This window comes from Mustela erminea, chromosome 16 (genome assembly GCF_009829155.1).
Source record: "Mustela erminea isolate mMusErm1 chromosome 16, mMusErm1.Pri, whole genome shotgun sequence".
NCBI classification, from domain to species: Eukaryota; Metazoa; Chordata; class Mammalia; order Carnivora; family Mustelidae; genus Mustela; species Mustela erminea.
The window spans coordinates 68603128-68629842 of NC_045629.1; the positions used below are offsets into that span (position 1 = coordinate 68603128).

A 26715-nucleotide genomic window follows, 5' to 3' on the forward strand; every position below is an offset into this window, starting at 1 on the left:
CTCTGAGCTGACTGCGCAGCCTGGCACCGGAACAGACCATCTCTTTCACCCTCCAGCCACGGAGAGTGCGGCTTTGGCCGTGAGCTACAGCAGGCATCTGCTGGGCCCAGGCTTTTAATAACATCCATTTGTTATCAAGTGAGCAGTCAGAGCTGAATTTCGCTTCGTGTCAACAGGCTGGCTTTCCTGAGGTTTCCATGGGGACCCGGAGTTTGAGAGCAATTTCTGGGAAGAACGTTGGAAAGAAATTGAGAGGCAAAATGTTAATCCAGTCACAGTGTTCTGGCACACACCGTTTCTAGAATCATGGGTGATGGATGCGTCACTTCCCACTCAAGGCCCGAAGGGTTTAGCGCTGTTGTGATATCCAAGTCCAGGTGTAGAGGAGGCCTAATTCCTGCACTCAGAATACCAGAAAAATCAGGTTGCAGTCCGTAGTCCCCATTATATGTGGGCTTTTTGCTCACCACATGCTGTGTTATCTTGGGGGGAATTCCTTAACCTCTCTGGGCCTTGGTTGCTTCACTGAAGGTTATTTTGAGATTGTGTGTATATGTGTGTGTGTGTGTTTAAGAGAGAAGCTTTCATACTCTGAAAGGTAAAGTGTTTTAAATTGCTAACACTCATTTCTTGCGTACTGTGTGCCGTATCATTCTTTCAATGTCATTTTAAAGTGATCCCTTTGCTTTCCCATCCGTTTAGTTCTGTCCCTCAGATGACTTTGTCCCCCATTGGACTTGGACTTCTAGGCATCTTGGGAACTTAAAAGCAAATCAGTTTGGACCCACCTCTATGGAAGGTAACCCGGATATTTATCTTTAAAAATGACTTATAAAAATACTCTTTGATGTAGTAGTTATTCCCCACGTAGGAATTTGTCTTCTGGATTTACTGCTCATATGGAAGAAACGGATGAACAAGTTATTCACTGTAGCATGGGGGTAACCACACGAGATTGGAAACCACCTATGGGCCTGTTCCCTGGGGCCCGAGGGTATGAACTGTAACCCACCAGGAGAGGAAATAGTATGAAGCTGTGAAAATAAATGAGCAAGGTTGCTCCTTAAGCTGAGTGGTGACATTTTTATTCTTTTGTGTTAACTTACATTATATTCTTCTGTATCAGTTAGAGATTTAGTAAAGTTTAAAAAGCAAGGGAAACAGGGTGTATTAAAAGAGAAAAATACGTATGTGTTTGCTCATATTCGGACAGAACATCTAAAAGAACATCCAGTATCCAAGAGAAACTGGTAATTTTGGTGGCCTCTGGAGACGAGAACCAGGTGGCCGGGGTCGGGAAAGGAGGGAAACCCTTCACTGTGTACCCTTTTCTGTTTTTTAAGAGTTGTGATCTCTGTGAATATATTACTTGTTAGAAATAGATTTAAGGGACACCTGGGTGGCTCAGTTGGTTAAGCGGCTGCCTTTGGCTCAGGTCATGATCCCAGCGTCCTGGGATCGAGTCCCACATCAGGATCCTTGCTCAGCAGGGAGTCTGCTTCTCCCTCTGCCTCTGCCTACCACTCTGTCTGCCTGTGCTCACTCTCTCTGACAAATACATAAATAAAATATTAAAAAAAAAACTTATAAAAAAAAGATTTAAAATTATAAAAACAAATAAACCACACTTTCATCACTTACACATTTACCCACATAACTTTCTTTTTTTAAACACACACACAACTTTTAACAGGTCAGCTTCAGTCAAGGTGTATGAGGCACACTTCACAGGACTTGGAGGCGATGTTTTCCTGATGAGAGTCTGAGGACTAAGGAAACACTCCCCACCTGTTTTTCCAGTGTTCAGTAGCTCTAATGGGTGGTTTTGCTATGGGGAGTGAAGGAGCAGCAGGGGAGCCATTTGCATGCTGGTTTCTGGGCGCATAGGGTCTGGAGCTGCGCTTTGTGTGCAGAAAGGCTCAGGAGGCCCATGAACTTGTGCAAAGAAACTAACCCTTCTCAGTAGATACCTCTTGTAAGAATCTTAACACCTCGAGGGAACCCATAACGATAGCTCACATTCACTGGCTACTCATTTTGTACCCGGCGTTGCTTAAAGCTACTTTCTGTATATAAAATTACTATCCTTGCAATGCCCGATGAAGTAGGAATTAGTATTATCCCCAGTTTTCAGATGAGGAAACAAGCATGGGCACCTTAGCCAAAGAAGCACAGTTAATACATAGAGGAACGTGATTCGAACCTGGGTCTGGCTCCAGAATTACTATTACCTCACAAAATGAAGGTGCAGGCACGTTGGAATAAACCCAAAGGCAACATTAGGGCATGGTTCTCCGAGAAGCAGGGTGGATTCTAGAAGTGAAGACCTGCGGAAGGAACGGGGTAGCCTGTCTCAAACCACAGGATGAGATTTAGGAGAAAAGGGGCCATGGTGGCAAGCTCTTGAACAGCGGAGGGCTGTGGGGAGACTAGCACTTCGCAGAGTGTTCTTTGACTGGGGTCGTTGGCAGGATGGTGTTGGCAGAGGTGGGAGGGGGAGACTGGTTTGGGGAAGGGCCTCCACATGCAAACCGATGGGGTCAGGACTGGGGAGGGTGCCGTGGACCTGGAAAGATGGATCTGGGCGATTTCTCCCCAAGGATTTGGTAGGGTTTGTACTAGTTGAAGGCTGAAAAGGAAGCAAGTAGAGGATAACAGGGTCAGTGTATTCTGTCATGTAGGGATGGGTCCTTTTTTATTTTTCTTAAAGATTTTACTTATTTATTTGACAGAGATTACAAGTAGGCAGAGAGGCAGGCTTGGGGAGGGGGGGAAGCAGGCTCCCCACTGAGCAGAGAGCCTGATGTGGGGCTCGATCCCAGGACCCTGAGATCATGACCTGAGCTGAAGGCAGAGGCTTAACCCACCGAGCCACCCAGGCGCCCAGGGACGACGGGTCCTTGAGGCAGTATTTCATCCTGCTGTACATTCTGGTGCGTTTCCTGCTTCTGCCGACTACTCTGCTCCGGGCCTTCGTGCTCTATCACTTGTCTGCCAAAACAGTTCTCCCAGAGGACACAGCAGATGCTGTCAATCCCCACCTCCCCTATAGTTCCCACCTCCCCTTCCTCTTCCTTACCTAAGTGAAGCACCTGTGTGTCCATGGGAGGCTTTCCCTTGTTCTAACGTGCTTGGCTGAACATGTGGCAGAGTGAATCCGCCCCAGAGCTGCCTTCAGCAGCTGACACTCAGGAACTGGAGGGGGAATGCTTCAGCTTTCCTGTTCCTCAGAGGGTACAACTCTTGAGGGAGGAGCTTCAGGTTTCCTGGGGTCCCAAGCAGGGTTGGTCCCCAGCTGCCCATGGGGCGCACCTGCTTTGCACCTGCTTAGTAACTTACTTTCTTGCCTCTCCTAACTCACCCCCTTACTCCTTGCTGCTGCTTCCCAGGACCCCCTCTCAGGTAAACTACCTGTACGTACCCCAGCCCCTGTCTCAAGGTCGACTTTGGGAGAACACAACCTAAGGCAGTTTACAGATGATACTATCTAGGCTCGGAGAGGTGATTTCACTTGTTCAAGCTTACAAATCCAGTCTATAGCAAATCTAGGATTTTAATCCAGGTCTCCTGAGTCCATTGGGTTCCTGATGTTTTCTGCTAGACCATTGTATCTGTTATGATGCCTCCCCGGGACTTTTTACATGTATGGTTTTCCTGCAAGAGTCTAACTCTAATATAAACTTATAAAAGGCAGGAACAATGGTCTTAATAATTTTGTACCCAAGACCAATAAGAACTGTCTTTCAGAGAATAGATGCTCCATGAGGATTTGTTGAAAGAAGACATAGAATGAGAGGAAGAGGGCAGAAGGAGGAAGAGTGGGCAGTTGGGTGCATGACCTTGGGGAGCAAGAAAGTTCTTCAGGCATCTTGACATGGGACATGAGAGTCACTTGCCTTGGAGGAAGCCATGATGAAAGCGTCAAAGACAAGACCCAGAGGAGGCAGAATGGTGAGCAGAAAAATCGGCGGAGAACTTAAAATGTTCATTTTCTTGGAAATCACTTATGAGGAAAGATCACTAGCAAAATCGTCTTTTTGAGTGCATGTATCCCTGAAAGGGAGTTAAAAAAAATTATTTCTTGTTTTCAGTATAATATTAGTAAGCATAGATTTATAGGCAAAAAAATTGGATGGATTCTCACTGAAGATTAAAGTCTACAAATCAAATTTTTTTCAAACTATGCCCTACAAGACAGGACTTCCAAGGAAGTCTCTGGGAAGCCTCCTCAAGAAGAGGTTAATAGATCATAACAATGATTAGTAAATACTGGATCTAACTCTGAACTGGTGGGCCACGCCCTAGCCTATGTCTTGGTCTGCGTTATCTCCCTTAGTCCTGCCAGTTACCCTTTGGTAGTAAGTGCTCTTCTCATCCCTTCTTCACACACCGGGAAGCTGATGCTCACAGAGGTCACTCAGCGAGCAAGTGGACAAAGTAGGATTCATTCTCAGGACTATTGGAGTCTAGAGCCCGTGCCCTTCACAGACAAGACTATAGGTACCCTCCTACCCACCCCTTTGCTGGCTATGCCTTCCCTCCACCAGGACTAAAACTCCAATTTTGACACCCTGGAGAGCAAACCGGGGGCCCAGGAACTACACTGTTGGTTGCAGGCCGGGAGAGAGGAGACTAAAATGTGCCATCTTTTGACTGCCTTCTCTAAGTCTTAGGGTCTTGCTTCCCCCGGCACAGAGGAGGCTTAAAGTGCATTTTAATGAATGCATTCTGCTCTCTTGGTACACAAGGGGGAGCATTTAGCACAGGAATGGGAATAAGATCGCTGCAGAAACTATCCTTGCTTCTCGTAGGAAAAGAGTTCTCTCTCTCTCTCTCTCTCACAGTTGTTTTCTGAACCCTTTGAAAGCAAGTTGCAGATATCAGGAGACTGCCTATAAATACTACGGCAGGATTTCCTAAGAACAAAGTCATTTTTCTGTATAATCACAATGTTAGTTGCATGTCTAGGAGATTGAACATTGAGGCAATGATATTATATAATACCCATTCTATATTCAAATTTTTCTAAATATTCCCAAGATGGCCTTTTGTGCTTCCCCCACCTCCCAATATCGAATTAACATTGTATTCTCTCAATATTAGAACATGGTCACTTTTTCAGAATATTTTGCTGCAACATGTTCACAATTTTTACTGGCTATTTAATATTCCATGCAGCTGATTTGCCATGATTTATTAATAAATATCTCTTTGGTTATTCCTGTGGTGTTAACTGGGGCTTTTCCTTTTTCACTTGGACTTAGGCACCTATTCGATAGTTATCAGATCCCACAGTAAGAGTGAGGCTGACCATCATACATGGAGTTCACCAAGTGTTGAAGGTCAGGTTCCCCAGGAAAGACTCTGTGATGGAGATTCACGCATAGGAGGTTCACAGGGCAGTGCTTGGGGATCAACACCTGTGGGGGAATAGAAGAAGAAGGACTGGGCAGAGTCAGGGCAAAGGCCTCAGCTGCCCTTCCACTAGCTCCGAAGCTGAGATGGTCTTGCAGAGGTGTTCCCTGCTGAAGCAAGGAGGCCAGGTCTTTAAGCCTCTGTGTGGACCAGTCATTGAGTACAGATCACCCCTGTGAAGGGGACATGACCTTGGGTGAGATGGCTGTCTTCAACTTAGGGCTGTTTTCAGAGAGACTTGGGGTGGGAATAAGGGCCTCACTCCTGAGAGGAGGTCTGGGCAGAGATGAGAGCATCCAGTCTAGGGGAATTCTCACGAAGCTGTGGGCCAAGTCCTTGACCGCTGCAGCCAGACTGAATATGCAAGCATTCAGCTTAGTGAGGGGGCATGTGTGCTGGGACTTTTTCCTAACTCCCCAGGGGAAAGGCCTTCTTCGAAAGTCTATACTGGGGGCTTCCTTAGAACCACATAGAGCTTGAAATGTATTTTCTACAGTTGAGGACAAGGAGAACCCAGAGGGCAAGGTTTGGTCCTGCCCTCCTGAGCTCTGTTGGGGCAAAGCATGAGAGAGTATTTCCTGGGGCTCAAAGATGGGCCCCCTGGGAAGAGAAAACTGGGCCAGAGCCATTTAAAAGAAATTATTTAAGATTCATAAGTTGCAAAAATAGAGTTCCCATGTGCCCTTCACCCTGCTTTCCCCAGTGATACCATCTTACGTAACCATAGTACATTTTCAAAACTAGGGAACTGACGTTGACATTGGTATGATACTGGGAACTAAGTTACAGACTTTATTTGGGTTTCATTAATGTTTACATGCGCTTGTGTGTGGGTTATATGTAATTTTATCACATGTATAGATTTGTGGATTTGTGAACTCATCATTGCAATCCGGGTGCATAATGGCTCCATTACTATGAAGAAACTCCCTAATGCTATAGCCACCCAACCCCCCGACCCCCGGCCTGCAACTCCTGATCTATTACTCACCATCGCTGTAATCTTACCATTTCAAGGGTGTTATATGATGCCATCGGGCACTATGTAGCTTTTTGAGATTGGCTTTTTCCACTGGGCATAACATCCTTGAGTTCTATCCTCATTGTGGCACAAAAGTTCATTCTCTTTTGTGTCTTGGTAGTATGCCCTTGAATACCCCCACATAGTTTCTTTATCCATCATTTAATGGAGTCTCTAAGTCCCGGCCGGGAGGACCCCGTGGGAGGGTGAGGACATCCCAACGATGAAGTCCAAGTGGAGAGGAGTGCCAGGGACCAGGGCAGAGGAGGCAGTGGCCGCTGGGATGGACTGCTTCTCCCTTGTTCTGAGAACTCAAATTAGAGGGGTCCCCAGGGATGGGGCTCTCCACAGATCCCATGAGCAGTGCCACAAGTGTGAGAGCTGCAAAGCCCACAGAGCACAAGTCCGCTCACAACACCCCCATCACAAACCAGCTGGGGTATTTGCAGACATAACCACTTTGCCTTCCACCCATTTCGAAGAGGCATTCAAAACAGCAGCAGCCAGTGAGTGGGGGAGGAGATGCGAAGGGGATGGGAGAGAGAAGCTGACTGCATACGAGCCCCGCTTTCCCGCGCTGCTCTCACTGAACCGGATGGCTCTAGCCGAAAAGTGGGAGAATCTTTGGAATGAAACTGGAATTGTTGCTTAATACAATGCACGTCATGACACATTGAATTACTCTATGAAGACCACGCCTGTGACTTGATGTGACCATTAGAGTGTCATTACAGGAACGTGATCAGAGCAGGCAGGATCCTGCGATAATTCTCCTCTGGAATCAAAGACAACCTCCTTTCTTCTTCCTGCTACTCCCCTGCCTCCCACACTGAATACATTTTAAAGCGACGGTGGGAGAAAAATGACAGTGTGTTTTGATAGTGTCCGCGCAGTGGTACAGAAATAACTTGGAAATAAACATCTATACATAAGCCTTTTTTTTTTTTCTCTTTTATACTGTAATTTCTTTAGAGCAAATTCCTGGCAATGGGGTTAATAGGTTGAAGGCAAGGATATTTTTACGGTTTTCAAAACATATTGCCAAATTGCTTTTCTTTTCTTTCTTTTTTTTTTTTTTTTTAAAGATTTATTTATTTATTTATTAGACAGAGAGAGATCACAAGTAGGCAGAGAGGCAGGCAGAGAGAGAGAGAGGAGGAAGCAGGCTCCCTGCTGAGCAGAGAGCCCGATGCGGGACTCGATCCCAGGACCCTGAGATCATGACCTGAGCTGAAGGCAGCGGCCCAACCCACTGAGCCACCCAGGCGCCCCTTCTTTTCTTTTTTTAAGATTTTATTTATTTATCTGAGAGAGGGAGGGAGATGTGAGCACAAGCAGAGACAAGGGACAGAGGGAGAGGGAGAAGCAGGCTCCCAGATGATCAGAGGGCCAGAAGTGGGGCTCAGTCCCAGGACCCTGAGATCATGACCTGAGCTGAAGGCAGACAGTTAACCGACTGAGCCACCCAGGGACCCGGCCAACTTGCTTTTCTCAAGGTTCATACCAATTTATATTCCCACCAGATACTGTATGAAACTTTTATCATATATTCAGTGGTACAGGATAGTATCATAAGATTCTTTGCTCATGTAATGAGGTTTATTTATTTATTTTTTAAAAGATTTTATTTATTTATTTGACAGACAGAGAGCACAAGTAGGCAGAGAGGCAGGCAGAGAGAGAGGAGGAAGCAGGCTCCCTGTGGAGCAGAGAGCCCGATGCGGGGCTCGATCCCAGGAGCCTAGGATCATGACCTGAGCTGAAGGCAGAGGCTTTAATCCACTGAGCCACCCAGGCGCCCCTGGAATAATTTTTAAAGTGCTTTTATAATATGAAAATTTTTACATTAGATGTTTTATCAATCTCTTTGAACTTGCCATTAATACCTTGAGTATAGAATATTGCTAAGGGTCCGTCTTTATAAATTAATCACTGGCCATTCATATGGAGCTTCTAAGGGCTTTCTCAGACCACTTAGAAAAAGAACAAATTCTGTAGGATTTGCAGGCAAGGAAGAAAGGGAGAGAGGTTGGTGAAGGCCAGAGGAACAGTGAATACAAGGGACAGGTTCAGGGCTGTGAGAGGTGACATATGAAGCAAGGGACTGGGAACAAGGAGGTGGCCATGAGGTCAGGAGAAGAAGTGAGAAAAGACCTTGGGAGAGACAAAGATTCTGGAATGGCGTCCAAACAAAGCAATAGGGTAGGAAATATGCCTCTTCCCTTGCCAGGTATCAATGAATTAAGAAATTAATTGAAAAATTATGTATGCATGTGTTTTATGTAACACAAAATTTATTATCTTAACCAGTTTTAAGTGTATGATTCCATTGTGTGAAGTATATTCACATTGATTGAAACAGATCTGCAGACCTTTTTTATCCTGCAAAACGGAAATGCTTTACCCATTGAAGAACAATACTTCCCTCCCACTCCTGGCCTTTGGTAACCATCATTTTACTAATTGTTCCTGAGTTTGACTACTCTAGATACCTCATATAAAGGCAAGTGTGTAGTATTTGTGTTTTTTGTGATTGACTTATTTCACGTAACCTGGTGTCTTTGACGTTCATCCGTACCGTGTAGCACTTGACAGGAGTTCCTTCCTTTTTCAAGGCCAAGTAATATTCCATTGTATGTACTAGCACACTTTGATTACCCGTTCATCTGTTGGTGTGTATTTGGGTTGCTTTGATCTCTTGGCTCTTGTGAACAGTGCTACTATGAGTGTTGGTGTGCAGATAACTCTTTGAGACCCTGATTTCAATTCTTCTGCATATATATCCAGAAGTAGGATTTCTGGGTTGTGTGATATTTCTATTTTTCACTTTTCAGGAACCTCCATACCATTTTCCGTAGTGGTTATGCCATTTGGCAATCCCACCAGCACCATACTAGAGTTCCAGGTTTTCCACATTCTTACCAACACTTGTATTTTTATGTTTTATTTTTTGTTTGTTTGTTTAAATAGTTTTTTTAGTGTTGGCCATCCTAATGGATGTGAGGTGATATCTCATTGTGATTTTGTCTTATGTTTCCTGGATTATTAGTGATTTGAATATCTTTTCATATGCTTGTTGCCATTGGTGTATCATCTTTGGAGATAAGTCTATTCAAGTCCTTTGTCCATTTTATTTATTTGTATATTTATTTATATTTCATTTATTTTTCTTTTTTCTTTCTTTTTTTTTCTTTGCTCTCTGAAGACTTTCAGCACGGACTTTTGTCCATTTTAAAATCAGGTATTTGAGGGGGCGCCTGGGTGACTCATTGTGTTAAGCCTCTGCCTTTGGCTCGGGTCATGGTCTCAGGATCCTGGGATTGAGCCCCTCATTGGGTTCTCTGCTCAGCAGGGAAACTGCTTACCCCTCCCCACTCTGCCTGCCTCTCTGCCTACTTGTGATCTCTCTCTCTGTCAAATAATAAATAAAATCTTTAAAAAAAATAAAATCAGGTTATTTGATTTTTTTCATTGTTGAATTGTTAGAGTTCTTTATATATTCTGGATATTAACTCCTTAAAGGATCATATAAATGTTTTGCAGATATTTTCTCCTGTTCCATGGATTGCATTTCACTCTGTTGATTGTGTCTTTGATGCACAAACATTTTTAAGCTTGATGTAGTCCCATTTGTCTATTTTTGCTTTTTGTGGCCTGTGTTTTTAGTGTTGTGTCCAAAAAGTCATTGCTAAGTCCAATGCCATAAAGTTTTCCCCTGTGTTTTCTTCTAGGAGTTCTGGAGTTTTAGGTCTTATATTTAAGTCTTTATTCCTTTTTGAGTTTTTTTTTTTTATATTGTATAAGATAAGGGTCCAACTTCATTCTTATGCTTATAGATATCCAGGACCAACTCTAACACCATTTGTGAAGAGACTGTTCCTTTCCCATTAAGTAGTATTGGCAACCTTGTCAAAGATCATAAAATATTATTATTTTTTATAGATAGAAAAATGGTAAAGTTACAGACATTCTTTGTAAGGTAGACTTGGGGGCATAGCATGAGTTTTTGAATGAGATAGAGAGATCAAAGTAAAAATATAAAAATGTGAATAAAATCTTGAGACTCTTGGATGGGGACCTAGTAACACCTTTTCTTAAGATGTCATCAGTGCCTAGGGGTAGCTGTTGATGACAAGCTCCCTCACCTTGCGAGGGGTTACTGAGGGCCTAAGGTGGCTGCACTAACCAGGCCCTGGGAATCCAGGTGTGTGTTAGAGACAAGTCCCTGCTGTGTGTATTTCTTCGAGGGATCTCATTACCTTTTAGCAGCATCAACAAAAAGATGTATGCCTGCCCTCACTCTGCTAGGAGTTTGGAGAGGCATAAGTGACTGTGAGATGTTTTCTGTGCCCTCCCTCAAGGGCCCATGTGAACTTTACTTTTACCAGGACCCCCAGGGACCCTCTGTGTCCACTGCTTTTTGCTGTGGGCTCATACCTGTTGTGATGGACACGTCATCTCATGAAACGAAGGAGAACTTAAAGACTGGGGTTTATGTCCAGGTGTCTGCAGGAGTCCGTGGTCCATCTGGAGTTGCTCTGTGGAGGGCTGTTTCTTAGCACCTACCCAGGGGCATTCCACTTTGGTGGAAACCAAAGGTTTTGTCATTTCAGTAACCTAAGTGCTCCACTCCAGAAATACAGAAAATAGTCTCAAAAGAGATACTGCTTTTGCAAGCCACTGAGACATTCAATAGCACTTTCTTTTGGGTGGAACAATGGCAATTGTGTAGGAGTTAAGGTAATGCTTTGTTCTGCAGTTTCTTGGTTGGGTGTTTTATTTCTTCCCAGTGGAGTGGGTATGCACGTGTGACCTGAGTATCTTTTGCATCGACTCCTCTCAGCACAACCTCTCCCAGCTCTGTTTGAAGGGTTTTTAATATCCTTGGAGAGGCATATCAAATTTATATAAGGAACCTGGTTTGTAATATTCCTTGTAAACAAATTATGTATGCTTAAATGAATTGTCCCTTGACCTGCATATAGTTCTCACTCCATAACGTGGGGCTAACCACTTTTTGGAATAAAGTTTTATTACATTTATTATTTATTTATTTATTTATTACTTTTGTAATATTTTGGATTTACAGAAAAGTTGTAGGGTTCCTAGATACCCCTTACCCACGTTTAATTTCCCTTGATGTTAACATCTTATATTATCATGGTACTTTTGTCAAAACTAAGAAACCAAAGCAAAACAAACAAAAACAAAACAAAACAAAAAACCAAAACCCAAACTCAGGAAACCAACATTGATTGGTACATTACCATTACCTAAGCTCTAGACTTTATTTGGATTTCACCAGTTTTTCTCCACCAATGTCCTTTGTCTTTTCTACAGTTCAATTTAGGATACCACTGTGCATTCAGTTGTCATGTCTCTAGTCTCCTCTGGTCGGTGACAGTTTCTCAGTCTGTCTTTGTTTTTCATGACCTTGACAATTTGGAGGAGAACTGGGCATGTATTTTGTAGAATGTTGGGTTCAGTAATTTTTAGTGCATTATTTTGTGGTCTTCCTAGATCCTAGAGTTAAGACACTTCTTCACTTGTTGTCAAAGGTAGTTTTCTGGGTTGGATGGACTTGAACGAACCCTTGCAGTTCATAAACTAATTAATTATTGTAGTTAAGAATCCAGTGTCCAGGAGGGGACAACTCCAATTTTGAATTGCCCTTAGAGTTTAGCCTTGGTCAGGTTTATATGCCTTTGGTTTTGTAACATGGTCACTGTGTTAGTCAGGGTCTTGGAAGGAAATCTAAGGCATATTTACCTGGGGTTTTGAGGAGGACTTAATGAAGGGATCATATACCCAGGTGGGACAGTATTTTAGCTTGAGGGGCTGGAAAAAAAATACTATAGTGTGGTGGCTTAAACAATAGATATTTATTTCTCACTGTTCTGGGGGCTGGAAAGTCCAAGATCAAGGTGTCAGCCAACTGATTCTTGATGAGTTGATGAACTGCCTTCTTTCTTTGTCCCCATTTGGAGAGCGATAACTCTAGCCTCTCTTCTTCAACGGGCACTCATCCCACCAAGGGGACCCCACCCTTGTTACCTCATCTACACCTATAATCCTCTCAAGTGCCCACCTCCGAACTCCTTCACATGGTGGGTTAGAATTTCACCATAGGAATTATCGGGGGATACAAACATGCATGCCATAGTCGGCAGGGATAGGATAGAGAGAACCAAGAGGGATGTTGAGGCTCTCAGGGACCGGCAGCAGAGGGAAGCTCTTTCACCAGAAGGAGAAAAAGGAGGAAAACAGGAGAAAAATATGGAGCTCAGGGAGAGCTGAAGATGTCTGGGGAGAGTGGGTAGCGGTGCCCGACGGGACCTGTAGTGGTAGAGCGATGAAGACCTTGCCAGAACACTGAGACAGGGAGAGAGCAAAAATCTCTAACCTTTTGTCTTCTATCCTCAAATTCCTAGTTGTTGTCTCTCATTGGCCAAACCCAACCAGAAACTAAGGACAAGGGACCCTGGATACCGCAGTCCTTGGGAGTCAGCCCTGCAGACCGCAGAGAAGGGTAGAAAATGGAGAGGGGTATGTGTAAATAGAGAATAACCACCACAGACACTTGCAAGGGTACCTAGGCTGATGGTATCCGCATATATCATAAGGTAAACTTTTGGAGAGCAGGGACATCACCTGTCAAAACTTATCTATGTTTCCCAGGCCTGCAAAACAAAGCCCCACAAACTGCCTCAAAACGACAGAGGTTCCTCCATGGCTCAGTCAGTTAAATGACTGTCGCTTGATTTCAGTTCAAGTCATGATCTCAGGGTCCTGGGTTCAAGCGCTGTGTCAAGCCCTGCATCAGGCTCTGTGCCCAGTGGAGAGTCTGCTTAAGATTCTCTCTCTCTCTCCCTCTTACTCAGCAACCCCTCACCCCCTGGCTTGTGCACTCACTCTCTCTTTTTTTTTTAAATTTAAATTTTTTTTTTTAGATTTATTTATTTATTTATTTGACAGACAGAGATCACAAGTAGGCAGAGAGGCGGGGGGCGGGAGGCGCAGGGAAGCAGGCTCCCTGCTGAGCAGAGAGCCCGATGTGGGGCTCGATCCCAGGACCCTGGGATCATAACCTGAGCCAAAAGCAGAGGCTTTAACCCACTGAGCCACCCAGGCGCCCTGTCTCTTTCTAAAATAAGCAAATACATCTTAAAGATAAAAATGTATTCTCGCAGTTCTGGAAGCGAGAATTCTGAAATCAGCATATCATCGGGCCACGCTCTCTGAAACTGGTGGGAAGGAATCCTTTCTTGCCTTTTCTGGGTTCTGGTGTTTACATTCCTTGGCTTGTAGATGTATCAGTCCAGTCTCTGTCTCCACAGTCACATCATTTTCCTCTCCCTGTGTGTTTCTGCCTCTTCTTTGTATAAGGACACTGTTCATCGGGTTAAGGGCCCACCGTACTCTGGTGTGATCCCATTGTAAATTAGTTAATCATATCTGCAATGACCCTAATTCCAGATAAGGTCACCTTCTGAGGTACTGGAGAGATTAGGGCTTCAACCCATCTTTTTGGGGAGCACAGTTCCATAACAGGGACTTCATATCCAGAGACCGTTTTTTTAGCCGATGAGATGGAAGGATGAGTTTGAGTCTGAACGCTCGGCTCTGTAGTGTTATTGTTTGATCAGGGTCTTACCCCACTCCCACGCCTGGAATGGATAGCGGCGGAGGCTGTTTTCCAGAATTTGAGAGTTCCTGGTAGCTGGGCAGTGACTCAGAGTAGTTGTGGGTAGGGAAAAGGCGGGGAGGGTGCCAAGTAGAGCTAAAATATCTAAAGCTGAGAAACAGTGTAATCAAGCCTGACCTTCCTCCTCCGCCCTCCTGACTGAAACAGAGCTGTGATGTGGCTCAAAGATGATTAATTGCCCTCTGCTAGCCCCTTTATTGCCTTCTGTATTGCTTACTCTGTGACTTTCCTAGGGCTGCCAGAGCAAACGATCACAAACGCCATGGCTTAAAGCCACAGAAGTTGTTCTCTCACAGTTCTGGAAGCTGGATGTCTGAAATCAAGGGCCATCTTTCCTCTGAAGACTCCAGGGAAAATCCTTCCTTGCCTCTTCCTAGCTGTTGGTGGTTCCTGGTGATCCTTGGTTCTTTCCCTTGGCTTGCTGTTGGATCACTAGGATCTCTTTCTCTGTTTTCACACGGCCTTGTCTCTGTTTCTCTGTGTGTCCTGTCTTCTTATTAGGACACCAGTCATTGGAGTTAGGGCCCTCCCTAAACCAGTATGACTTTATAATTTATTAACGTCTGCAGAGACCCTGTTTCCCAACAAGGTCACATTCTAAAGTTGTGAGTGGATGTGAATTTGGGGGCGTACACTCTTCAACCCACTACACAATTAAAACTCATTTTTTTTCAGTGGAGGAGAAAGAGTCAGAAGGGTGAAGTTACCCCAGTCACTGTTAGAAAGTTGTGGAGCTGAGGGTACATGCGTATTCTTAACCATTAACTAACCAAAATGTCTTCCTTCTTCCCATCTGCCTGCCCCTCTCTGCCCCTACCTTTGGGCTTTCGTTGTTTGTTCATTCATGGATACTTTGGAGTTCGTTTATCTTAATTTCAGTGGACGAAAATGGTTGAGATGGTTGGCTGTTGAGCGCGGGGGATGGGAAGATATTACTGTCTTATTTGCTTATTGGTGATTTTCTTTTTTTTTTTTTTTTTTTTTTTAAGATTTTATTTATTTATTTGTCGGAGAGAGAGCGAGCGAGAGTGAGCACAGGCAGACAGAGTGGAAGGCAGAGTCAGAGGGTGAAGCAGGCTCCCTGCGGAGCAAGGATCCCGATGTGGGACTCGATCCCAGGACGCTGGGATCATGACCTGAGCCAAAGGCAGCTGCTTAACCAACTGAGCCACCCAGACGTCCCTATTGGTGATTTTCTATGTCCTTCATGCTGTCTACATTTATTAATTGTAATTTCTCTGTCAGGAAGAGTTGTTCCTTCTCCCTCATGAACATATTTATATTAGGATGGGCTTATGCATATTTATTTTATCTTATGGGTTACGGTTTCATACTATCATTGTTTATTTTGTTGCTCAAATTGTCCCTGCTTTGCCCATTAAGAGCTTAATTACGTTGGGTCCTGTATCCTTTCAGTGCGCTCCGTCATTCATGAGTACCTCTTACTTTTTGGCACTTCCCTTTTCCCCTCAGCTCATCTTCTATTTTCCTTGCCTCAGCCTTGCGATCCAACGTTCCTTCGGAAAAGCGTTCGTTCCTTTTATCAGAGTATCGATTTTGTAACCAAGATCTTGGTAGTGGGTGTGCTCGCTGCTTCTTGGTCCTTTTAGTGGACAGAGCTGGGACTTACTTGTACGTATACTAACACACACACAGCTACATTTAAACATGTGTCTGTTCCAACGTTAAAGCCATGATGAATACGATCCTTCTCAAGTAAATGCACGAGTAAGGCAGGCTTGTATCTGCCTCCCAGTGATAAAGAGAACAACAGGCCCATTACAGCATTGCAGAGTCAATAGTACTATTAACTTCCAGTTTTATGTTATAATTCAGATAGCTGAGACGGTCAGGGAAGAGGCCTAACCTTATGTAATTCTGAAACCAGAAAGAATCACAGAGGTGTCCAATGCATGTTTCCGAAACTATTGCATGGCATACTGTTTGGGGAGGTGTTAGAAGGCTTATGATAAAAGGGCTTTGTAGTCTAATAAATCTGGGAGACTTGTCATGGTAGATTCCCCACACTTGTGTAACGCTGCCCAGGGATTATTACAGGAGTATTTTTTTTTTAATACATTGTCCAGAAAAAAATGTATTTTCAGAACAAAACATTTGTCAGACAACTTTATGAAAGGGGAAGAGATAAGAAGAAGAAAAGGTTAGCATGTCAGATATGTATGGCTTGGAGCACCTGGGTGTCTCAGTGGGTTAAAGCCTTTGCCTTCGGCTCAGGTCATGATCCCAGGGTCGTGGGATCGAGCCCTGCTTCGGGGGTCGCTGCTCAGCGGGGAACCTGCTTCCTCCTCTCTCTCTGCCTGCCTCTCTGCCTACTTGTGATCTCTGTCTGTCAAATAAATAAATAAAATCTTTAAAAAAATATGTATGGCTTTTCTGTTGCACAAATTGATTTGGGACAAGATGTTGGTCTCTGCCATAACCTGGAAATTTCAAAGTGTGACCGTATTCCTTGTTAAGAGAAGCTGCCATAAGTTCATTTTCAAATGGCTTTTCAAACCTAGAGGGAAAATAGCATTCACTTTATTGAGGAGCAGATACATTCTGTAGAAAAAAGCGGTGTTCTGTACTCCTGCCGTCGAAATACGGCATCACAGAATTTAGGGGTAAGCTGACACCAAAGACAAGAAGTCCCGTTTCAAAGTAGTCATTTTGTGGGTGAAGGTGGAAACCTACAATCTTTCCTCCACCACAGCATTTCATATTTAAACCTTCTATTTTTAACGTGATGGTGGGATTCATGGCTAATGCTTATGAGATCTGTGTCTAGACAGTTGAGAAAAACAGGAAATGAGTTACATTGTCGTAGCTTAAGAGAATTTAACCTTTTGTCTTCCAGCTCCAAGCTGTGCCTGCTTTAAAAAAAAAAAAACACCAAAACATTCCTTCTCTCCTGAGAATTTCAGGGCATTCAAGGGACTAGAATAATTCAGGGCCTCTTCAGGGAGCAGAGATAGCTATTTCGGGGAAAGAGGAAATGAGAACATGGGTTTACTGTGCTTTGCACCATAAAATGAATGCCGCCACTTGGAGGAACATTCACAGTCTTCTCCCAGATTCTAAGTATGCGCCTGCAGCTGTCTCTGATTGTGTGCAGCCAAAGGGCAGGAGCTCAGCCTGGATCATTCGTTCTCTCCCTGGGCTGGATGCAGAGTTGGATGCCACAGGCCGAGCAAGCCAAGAAGTAGCAGCAGCAGCATCTGGCCCTTATGGAGCGCCTTCTGTGTGCCACACACCGAGCAAAGCACATCACAGACACAATCTCCTTTACTCCTCTCGACGACGCTAAAATGTGGTAACGACTGTTACCCCCATTTCACCCATGAAGAAATGGAAGCTCAGAGATGTTAAGGAACTTCACAAGAGTAGCGGAGCTGGCACTTGAACCCACATCAGTATGATTCTAGAACTTATGTACTTTGTCGGAATACTGTAGCATCATGGGGCTCTTGTGAACGTTAACGAGGTGATGTGTGTAATAGATGTATCACTGCTCCTGGCCCAGAGTAAGGATCCAAATGAATTCCTGCTGTTGTTCACACATATAAGGGACATAATGCTGTTCTTCAGTATTAAGGAGGTGATGCTGCTCATCTCTCGATTTAAGACACACTCAGTGTTCTTAGGTAGCTAGTGGGTCGAATAATGGTGGCGAGGATTTCCACTCAGTGCCTGTAGGACATGCAGTGTTGTAGTGGGGCTGGAGACACGGTGATGGTGACCGCTGGTCAGGTTGGAGGGTTGGTAAACAAGCGAAGGGAACTGGCCCACACTGCCATAAAGTCTGTAGTCTTGGCCTGATTACCCATTGCCTCCTAGAGTCTAAGAAATGGCCGCATACCACATCCAGCAAATACGACATTATGGGCCTGCTTCCTCAGACTCAATGGCTGTAGGGAGAGCATATTAGATAAGACATAAGCCTTCTGCTCGTGGAATTTACAATCTAGTAGGGAATCCATTAAAACTCAAAGAAACAAATGGAATCATTACAAATTGTAGTAAGTGTCACCAAGGAAATAATCAGAGGGTTGAGATCGAGAATAATGGAAGTGAGACAGGAAAAGGGAGGTCAGATCCTACTTTGTGTGGAGTCGGAAAGGAAGGCTTCCTTGAGTAGGTGGCATTTAAGACTTGATGATGAGAACCGAGGAAGGGGAACAGTACAGACAAAGGCTTTGAGGAAGGAAAGAGCTTGACAAGTTGGAAGGGCTCAAAGAGCATGGGCGAGGCTGGAGCCTAACAGGGAGGAGGGCCTGAGATGGGACCAGGAGGATAGGCAGGAGCAGACCGTGGAGGGTCTTATCCACTCTTAGTAAGAAATTGGGCTTTATTTGGCGTGTCATGGAAACCCACCAAGGGGTCCTAAATAGATGAGTGACGTGATCTGATTTGCTGCTGTTAACGAGACAGGATAGATATTCTGTTGAGATGAACTGGACCAAAGACTGTGGTGGCTGGAATCAAGCAGTCCTTACAAGACGGAGGCTGGATGGTCAGAGACCATAGAATGATGGAAGCAGAGGTCAGAGGGGGCCAAGAGCCAAGGAACGTGGGCAGCCCCTAGACCCTGGAAAAGGCAAAGAAATGGATTCTCCCCTGAGGCTTCCAGAAGGAACACAACCCTGCCAACCCATTTTAAACTCCTGATTTACAAAACTATACCATAAGTGTATTGCTGTAAGCCACTAGGTTGGTGGTAGGTAATTATAGCAGTGATAGGAAAGCTTTGCAGCCCCTAAGCCTAAAGGAGTGAGGAAAGGGAGGGCATGACCAGACCCAGGGAGAAAGCCACAGGACAGGGTCTACTGAGAGCCGCTACGGCCTGGCAGGGAGGTGTCAGCGGGAACAGGTGCTCTCCCTCACCCCGTCTCACCACCCCGCTCTGTCTTTCTGCCTTTGGCCTCATCGAGCCAGAGCTACGGGCAGGGGACCCACAGGAGCAGTTCCCATGGGTCAGCCTCTCAGGCGCCAAAGAGGATGGAGAAGGGTGGAGAGCAGATCCAGAGCAGCACATGGAAAATATCCAGGCCCCTGTCGGTGGAGTGATTTGCCCCTTATCTGGAGCTTATGCTAAAGTAGGAAGCTTGAAGTGGTTCCCTCACGTATCTGGGCCTTCTCTTTTGTGAGTTCTCTGTCGCAGAGACTTCTCTCTAACTTCTTTGGGTTTTTCTCGTATTTTTATGTGCAGATATATGACGTCAGGGCACCTGTTTCTAATGTCTAATTCACTCCTCAGGCAGCAAGTTCTCAAAGCAAATGATTTGTTCAAGTTAACTCATAATTTACTGTAAATGTGAGACCAAAACACAGCTTGACATCACAGTATCATGAATGAATTGACCTAAACTTTTTCCTGTTTCCCTAAAACTGGGGTCCCAAATCTTCCGTCCTTGGACTGACTATACCAGCATTCTCAGGGACGTTTTAAGATTTTATAGATTTGGGGATTCTGTCCTTGGAGATTCTCATTCAGTGAAATTCTCATTCAGTGAGAACCGTGAATCTGTTTTCTTTTTAAAATGTGCCCCCAGGGGCTCCTGGGTGGCTCAGTGGGTTAAGCCTGTGCCTTCAGCTCAGGTCATGATCTCAGGGTCCTGGGATCGAGTCCCGCATTGGGCTCTCTGCTCGGCGGGGAGCCTGCTTCCTCCTCTCTCTCTGCTTGACTCTCTGCCTACTTGTGATTTCTCTCTGTCAAAAAAATAAATAAAATCTTTAAAAAAAAATAAAATGTGCCCCCAGAGGGGCCCTTGGGTTAAGCACCCGACTCAGATCCTGATCTCATGGGTAGTGGGATCGAGCTCTGTGTTGGGCTCTGCGCTCAGCAGGTGTCTGCTTGGAAATTCTCTTCCTCTGCCCCCATCCCCTTCAAGAAGTAAATAAATCTTTTTTTAAAAAAGTGCCCCAGAGAGTATTATGAGCAACAGGTGCCTGAGTTCTAGACTATTTTCTCAGGCAAAACGACTACAGGTTTAGTTATATATTGTGTGGAAGCAGACTTCTTTTTTCTTTTTTTAGTTTAAAATTGCCTTCTTCAAAAGCTTACTCAGTCCTACTTCCAGTCAGCTGGATTGCAATTGGAATTAAATTTACCAAACACAGTTTCATGAACAGAAAATCCATTTCATTAGTGATGGTCACATTGAATGTATGTGATGAACCACCAAGAGGGGGCAGCCACCGGATCAGGCTCTACCGACACAAAGATGAAGGGATTCTAATAGGGATTTTCAGGGCTTTAATTTGTTGGGAGGGAGGGCTCTGCAGGCAAGTCATTATAATACAGCGACATCGGTGTGGTGGGACCATGAGCATAGGCCCTCAGGAATTGGGAGGCGATGTTCAGAGGATTCTCTGCGGAACCAGTGACATTTGCGCTGGGCCTAGTAGGGAGAGAAGGAGTTTAGAAGGCAGGGAAGGGCATTCCAGACAGCAAGAACAGTGCACGCAGCAGAGGCGTGAAGCTGGTGGCTAGTTCCAGGAGCCACGAGGGGCTTAGAGTTGCTGGAACAGAGGACGGATGGAGCTCTTCATGAGGCTTTGGGGGGCCAAGGGCTTTGTGTTTGCCATGACGGTGAACTTCAGTGTTGGACCAGTGATTTTGTATTAACATATAATGTAGTCTTAGCCCCAGGGGTACAGGTCTGTGAATCGTCAGGCTTAGTGTCCACCCAAATCAGCTCCGCCCCCACCAGAGAGGTAGCCTTTTTAATAGTCTGGGGTATCCTCACTGATTTGTTACACATTTTATTATGTATATTTTCCTTTCTTTTTTTTTTTTTTTTTTAAAGTAGGCTCCATGCCCAGCTTGGAGCCCAACATGGAGCTTGAAGTGAGGACCCTGAGATTAAGACTCAGATGCTCAAACTGACAGAGCCACCCCTGTTATGTATATTTTCCTTCTTTCTTTCTTTCTTTCTTTTTTTTTTTTTTTAAAGATTTTATTTATTTATTTGACAGAGAGAGAGAGATCACAAGTAGGCAGAGAGTCAGGCAGAGAGAGAAGGGGAAGCAGGCTCCCTGCTGAGCAGAGAGCCCGATGCGGGGCTCGATCCCAGGACCCTGAGATCATGACCTGAGCTGAAGGCAGAGGCTTAACCCACTGAGCCACCCAGGCGCCCCTGTTATGTATATTTTCAAACCTCCTGCTGTGGACTGAATTGTGTCCCCTTGAAATTCATATGTTGATGCCTTAATCCCCGCTGTGACTGCATTTGGTTTTTTTGTTCTGTTTTGTTTCTTAAGATTTTATTTGTTTATTTGACACAGAGAGAACAATCACAAGTAGGCAGAGAGGCAGACAGAGAGAGAGGGGGAAGCAGGCTCCCTGCTGAGCAGACAGCCCTAGGAGGACTCCATCCCAGGACCCTGAGATCATGACCTGAACCGAAGGCAGAGGCTTTAACCCACTGAGTCACCCAGGCACCGCCTGTGACTGCATTTGGAGATAGGGGGAAATTCAGATGAGATGAGGTCAGGTATCTGCCATGTGAAGCCACAGTGAGAAGACGGCTGTCTGCAAGTCCGGAAGAGAGCTCTCACCAGAAACCGGAGGCGGCCAGGCCTTGATCTTGGACTTCCCGGCCGCCAGAACTGTGGAAAAATGCATTTCTATTGTTTAAGGTCCCAGTCTAGGGGATTTTGTTACAGCAGCCTGAGACCAAGATACCTGCCAAATATAGGAAAAACAAAACAAAACAAAACAAAACAAAACAAAACAAAACAAAAAAACCCAAAAAACCCAACAACAAAAAAACAAGCAGTGAAAAGAATCATTTACCTATTCTCCAGACCCAACATTTAGATATGATTAGATGCATGTTCTAGAAACAGTAAGATGGTTGTGTTGGAGGGGTTCAGGCTGGAGAGGGGACATGTTAGGTGCCTCCTGCAGACTTCCGGGCAAGTGGTGTTGACAGCTCTACTTGGGGGAGGCAGTGGAGAAGGAGAGGAACCATCAGGGATGGACTAAAGAGTAGAATTGATGAGGCACATGAGTTTCAGTCATGAGTCTGGGCTTCATTGAATCTGAGATGCCAGGGGTTATAAGATGCAGCTTGAATTCAAAGATACTAAGAATGAGAAGGATGTTCATCTTGGATTGGATGAAATGCACTAGAATCAAAGATCGGGGCCACCAACCCCGCATGGGAATGCTGGATACCAGCTCACAATTTATTGGTGTGTAAAAGACAAGCAAGATTTTGATATCTAGAATCCTGACACGTGGTATGGGTGAAGGAGGGTGTCTTTTTTATGCTTCCCAAGTTCAACTCCTGCTGTTCTGGATTAAAGGACATGTTGGGAGGTGGGTTGTGTGGTTGGGAACTTAAAGGAGCTCTCAGTTTAACAAAATGCTGCCCAGATGTGATGATGTCATTTGCAAGGCCACAGTCATGCCCAGTTTAGAAGCAGTCAGACTCTGTTTATTTAATAAAAATGGATGTTTTGAATGGTGGTGCTAGGGGAGGGCCTCCTGCATCCTTTTCCGGGAGCTTTCTTGGGCTTCTCGAGAGAGCTTGGATTCCACAGGCAGATGGAGCTATTATCCTTGTTTTCTCTCCCTAGTGACAGGCCTACCAAGCCTGTAATTACAGGGGACCAGCATCCCTTGTTTTGGAGCTGGGATGGTTATATAAACACCGAGAGCAAACATTGCTTTGCCAGGCTATACTTCGAGGACCTGATATTCCCCTTTGGAGGGCATGGCATCCAACTCACACAAGGCACCTGGCTGAGGGGCGGGGCGCAGCTTTCTGCAAGGAGAGCCCGATGCAGTCTTGAAGGATCGACACGCCAGGATGGGCCCCAGTCATAGCGAGGAGGGTTGTATCTGCACACCCAGGACCCCCCCCCCCCAAATGGATTTCTGCCTTTTCTAATTTGAAATAGGATTGAAGAATTCATGCGAACGTTTTTTAGAAAGTTCACGGAGAGCCAGACCTCTCTGTTGCAAGTTATTTTAGGACATTTTATCGGTCGCTGTTTTGGAAAAAAAACACTTTAGCCTTTGTGTTCCTGGAAGTACCCAGCAAAACTGGCCCTTCTAGACCCCTGAGCTGTGAGTGCAGGCCCTGGATTTAGGCAGCCTCGATTTGAATCCCAGTTCTACTGTATGCCATCGGGCAAGCTGCTTATCCTTCCTGTGCCTCTGTTCTCTCCTCTGTAAAATGGGAATAATACATAGTATTTATTTCATCGAATTGTTGAGATAATCAAGCATTTAGTGTGCTTGGAACAGTGCCTAGCTATTTAACATAAAACAATAATTGTAACAATATCGAACACTAACAAGTGTTCAGTTTCCTGCGCCAAGCATTATTCTTCATGCAATAGCTTATTTGATCGAACCAGCCATCCTATGAGATAGATGCACTTGTCATTCCCATCTTATATGTGAGGAAATTGAAGCAGAAAAGTCTCTTTTTAATATGTATTAGTGTGTCTCTGCTGAACTTCATGGATACCTGATTGTGGAATATTAAAACTGTTGGTTCCTGTGTCTGAGTCTCTCCGTTAAATGTGTGGGCTCCTAAGTACAATGACTCCAGTTGCCCTTTTCCACTTAATAGGCACCCAGTAGGTAAATAATGTTGAGTAAATTGGATCTGGCTGAATGGGAAATCTCAGTTCATGGTATCACCATGAAAAGATTTAAAAAAATTTTTTCAGCATTGGCTCCCGATGATACTATATGGCTCTTTCCGAGGTTTCATGGGAACGCCCCCTTGGTGACCTTCAGGCCAAGTCCTGCAACCTTCTAGCTCCCGCCAGTTATTAACAATCTCATTCCAGTGTGCGAGCCTCAGCCTGGTTAATTTTACAGCATCTCCCTCAGATCTGAGCTCCTGTCTCTGCCCGACCAGGGCTCCGGGGGCTGCCTGGTTTCCTTGTGGCTGCCCCCCTTTCTGGGGCTTAGGTGAAGGGTGGGAGTGGGAGGGCGGGAATGGGAGGAGGCAGAGGCTCTTCTTTACTGAGTTTAAGAGGAGGTTTCCATCCTCTCTCCCTGGGTTGTGGCTGCTTGTCTAGCTAACTGGTTTGTGGTCAGTTCCCTTGGGGGCAGGTTCTAAAGCTGGCTCTCCTGTGGGCTGTGAGAGCAAGTCCTTCCAAGTCCCCTTTGGGAGTCTCTCCCCACACATTTCCCTGCATGGAGATGTGGCTCCAGCAAAACCTCTTCCCTATGACCTTGCTTCAGTCCTCACAGCTGTCATTGGCTGCTGGGGCACTTACCTGAGGGGCCCCCTCTTAAGGAGATGCAGGAAAGATGGCTCAAGCCTAGTTACCTTCTTGGCATCCAAGAAGGCATACCCAAGGAAACCTCGCACACCCTTGCATGCCCCTGGGCACAACACAGGCTGCCTTGCTGCCCCTCTGTCTCCCAGGGCCTTGTCCTCTCCAGGGCCCTTTTCCTTAGCCCCAGGCACCATTTGCAAGCCCATTGCCTAAGCAGCCAACCATAGGGGAATGAAACACCAGTATTCCAGATGGCTGGAACCCCTGGGCTTTATGAATGAGTCTCCTGGGGTCCCCGCTGTGACTTAAGGGAGGGGATAGTCTCTTTCCATGAACACTTCTCTCCCCTCCTGGCTGAACTCCTCTCTCTTTCTCCTTCTTTATATTGATTCTGGACGGTTGATTCTAGCCTTTCCATAAGCCCTGCAGTGAGGTGGTCGGCACCCCCGTTGTACTTAGCATGTCAGGATACTCAGTACCACTTGTCTTCTGCATTGGGTTTTAGCCAAAGTTCTGGGACCTCATAGCAGCACTGTTCACAGTAGCCAAGGCGTGGACGCAACCTCAATGTCCATTGGGGGATGAATGGATGAAGAAACTGTGGTGTATATGGGTGTGTACGGACACATGGTGGAATGTTACTCAGCCATGAAAAAGGAGATCCTGTCATTGGTGATAATATGGGTGAAACTTAAGGGCATTACATGAAATAAAATAAGTCAGGCAGACAAGGACAGATACTGTTTGATCTCACTTACACATGGAATATAAGAAAGCTGAACTCCTAGAAACAGAGACTAGAATGCTGGTTGCGAGAGCTATGGGATAAGATGGGGAGTTGTTCATCAGAGGGTACAAATGTCCAGTCACAAGCTGAGTAAGTTTTGGAGACCTAAGACATAGTATGGTGACTGTGGTTAATGGTGCTGTATATTCAATATTTGACAGTTGCTCAGAGAATCTTAGAGATTCTCTATCTTACAATCTTAGAGAATCTTAGAGATTGTAAATATTCTCACCACACACACAAACTCACAAATGGTAATTATGTGAGTTGATAGAAATGTTAAGTAGCCTTATTGTGGTCATCATTTCAAGTATACATGTGTGTCAAGTCATCAAGTCATGTACCTTAAACTTGAACAATGTTATATGTCAGTTATATCTGGATAAACCTGGAGCAAAAACCACAATAAAACTGGGGAGGACGTTTCTAAACTTAAAGAAATCTTCCAGAAATAACTTAGGAGACACTTTATTTCCTAAGTGATTCTGTGCAACAGGTCGTAAAATTTATTGTGTATCTTTCTCTTTCCTCCTCATACCTGAAGCTATGACTTTGTGAATTGTAGGTCTTTGGCAATGAGTCATTGGAAGTTTTTCCAAATTATATACACAGATAATTTTTCTTTTTTTGAGCTAAGAAATATGGCCCATGTTAGAAATACTTGAAAGGCACAGCTGTCCACAGAGCTGGGAAATGAGGTGACCCATGTTAGTGAAACTAGTTGAAACTAGTTAAAAAGTAGTTAAAATCGATTGACTAGGAAAAAACAAAAGCAAAGTTCTGGGACCAGAGAAACCCCACTCAGCATCCTGTTATAGTAATTATCAAGTTACAGCGTATCATTTTTGGGGCAGGTACCATACATTCCTAGGTCTCAGTTGTCTCAGTGAAATGGGGGACAGGGGTGAGCCGTATGCTTATAGGAAGTTGATAGAAGCTGGACCAGATCACCTCTTCTGGTCTCTGTCAGTTTTAACATCTTTAAGTCTGTGAAGTTCATGGTTTCAGGTTTGCTCAAATTCAAGGTTTCTCTCCTTCTTTGTTTTGTCTCAAGTTAAAATCGCATTCATGTCAAGGCATTTCCTGGCTGTGAAGCCAGACCTGGAAAGGGGGACAGTGCTGACTAGGAGAGGAGAGTCTTGTGCTCACATATATGAGGGAATGGAAACAAAGCAGTGCTCTGTGTCTAATCTGTTCCATCTCCTGGTGGCAGGGCTGTTAGCACAAGCCAAGAATTCTTTCAGATATTTGTCGGCAAGTCTTCATCTAATAGCAAGCCCGTTGGGATGGCAAGGCTAAAGAAAATGTATCCAGGAGACCTCGGGGTGTCTGGTGCAGGAAATATGCCTTTCACAACGACTCTTCCCGAGGCCCTGTATTAGGTGCTGCGCAGGGAGGACGGTTCAGGTGTCATAAAAACCACACTGGGTTTAGGGTGAGACAGATTTGAGCTTAAACCATAGCTCGGTGGTTTTGAAAGTCTGTGGCCGGAGTATGATGGTAAATGTTGAAGAAACAACTCTGAAGAAGAAGGAG

General features: G+C 44.9%; 1 protein-coding gene across 1 annotated transcript in view; it reads left to right on the forward strand.

Annotated features, from left to right (window-relative positions):
- WDYHV1 (WDYHV motif containing 1) overlaps positions 1–3950 on the forward strand; it is a 33498-nt gene extending 29548 nt beyond the window's left edge. Inside the window, exons 6-7 of the transcript XR_004279497.1 lie at positions 703–799; positions 3748–3950. The gene's annotated coding sequence lies outside the window, so the exon portion shown is untranslated. The remainder of the gene's footprint in view (positions 1–702; positions 800–3747) is intronic.
- The last annotated feature ends 22765 nt before the right edge of the window (positions 3951–26715 follow it).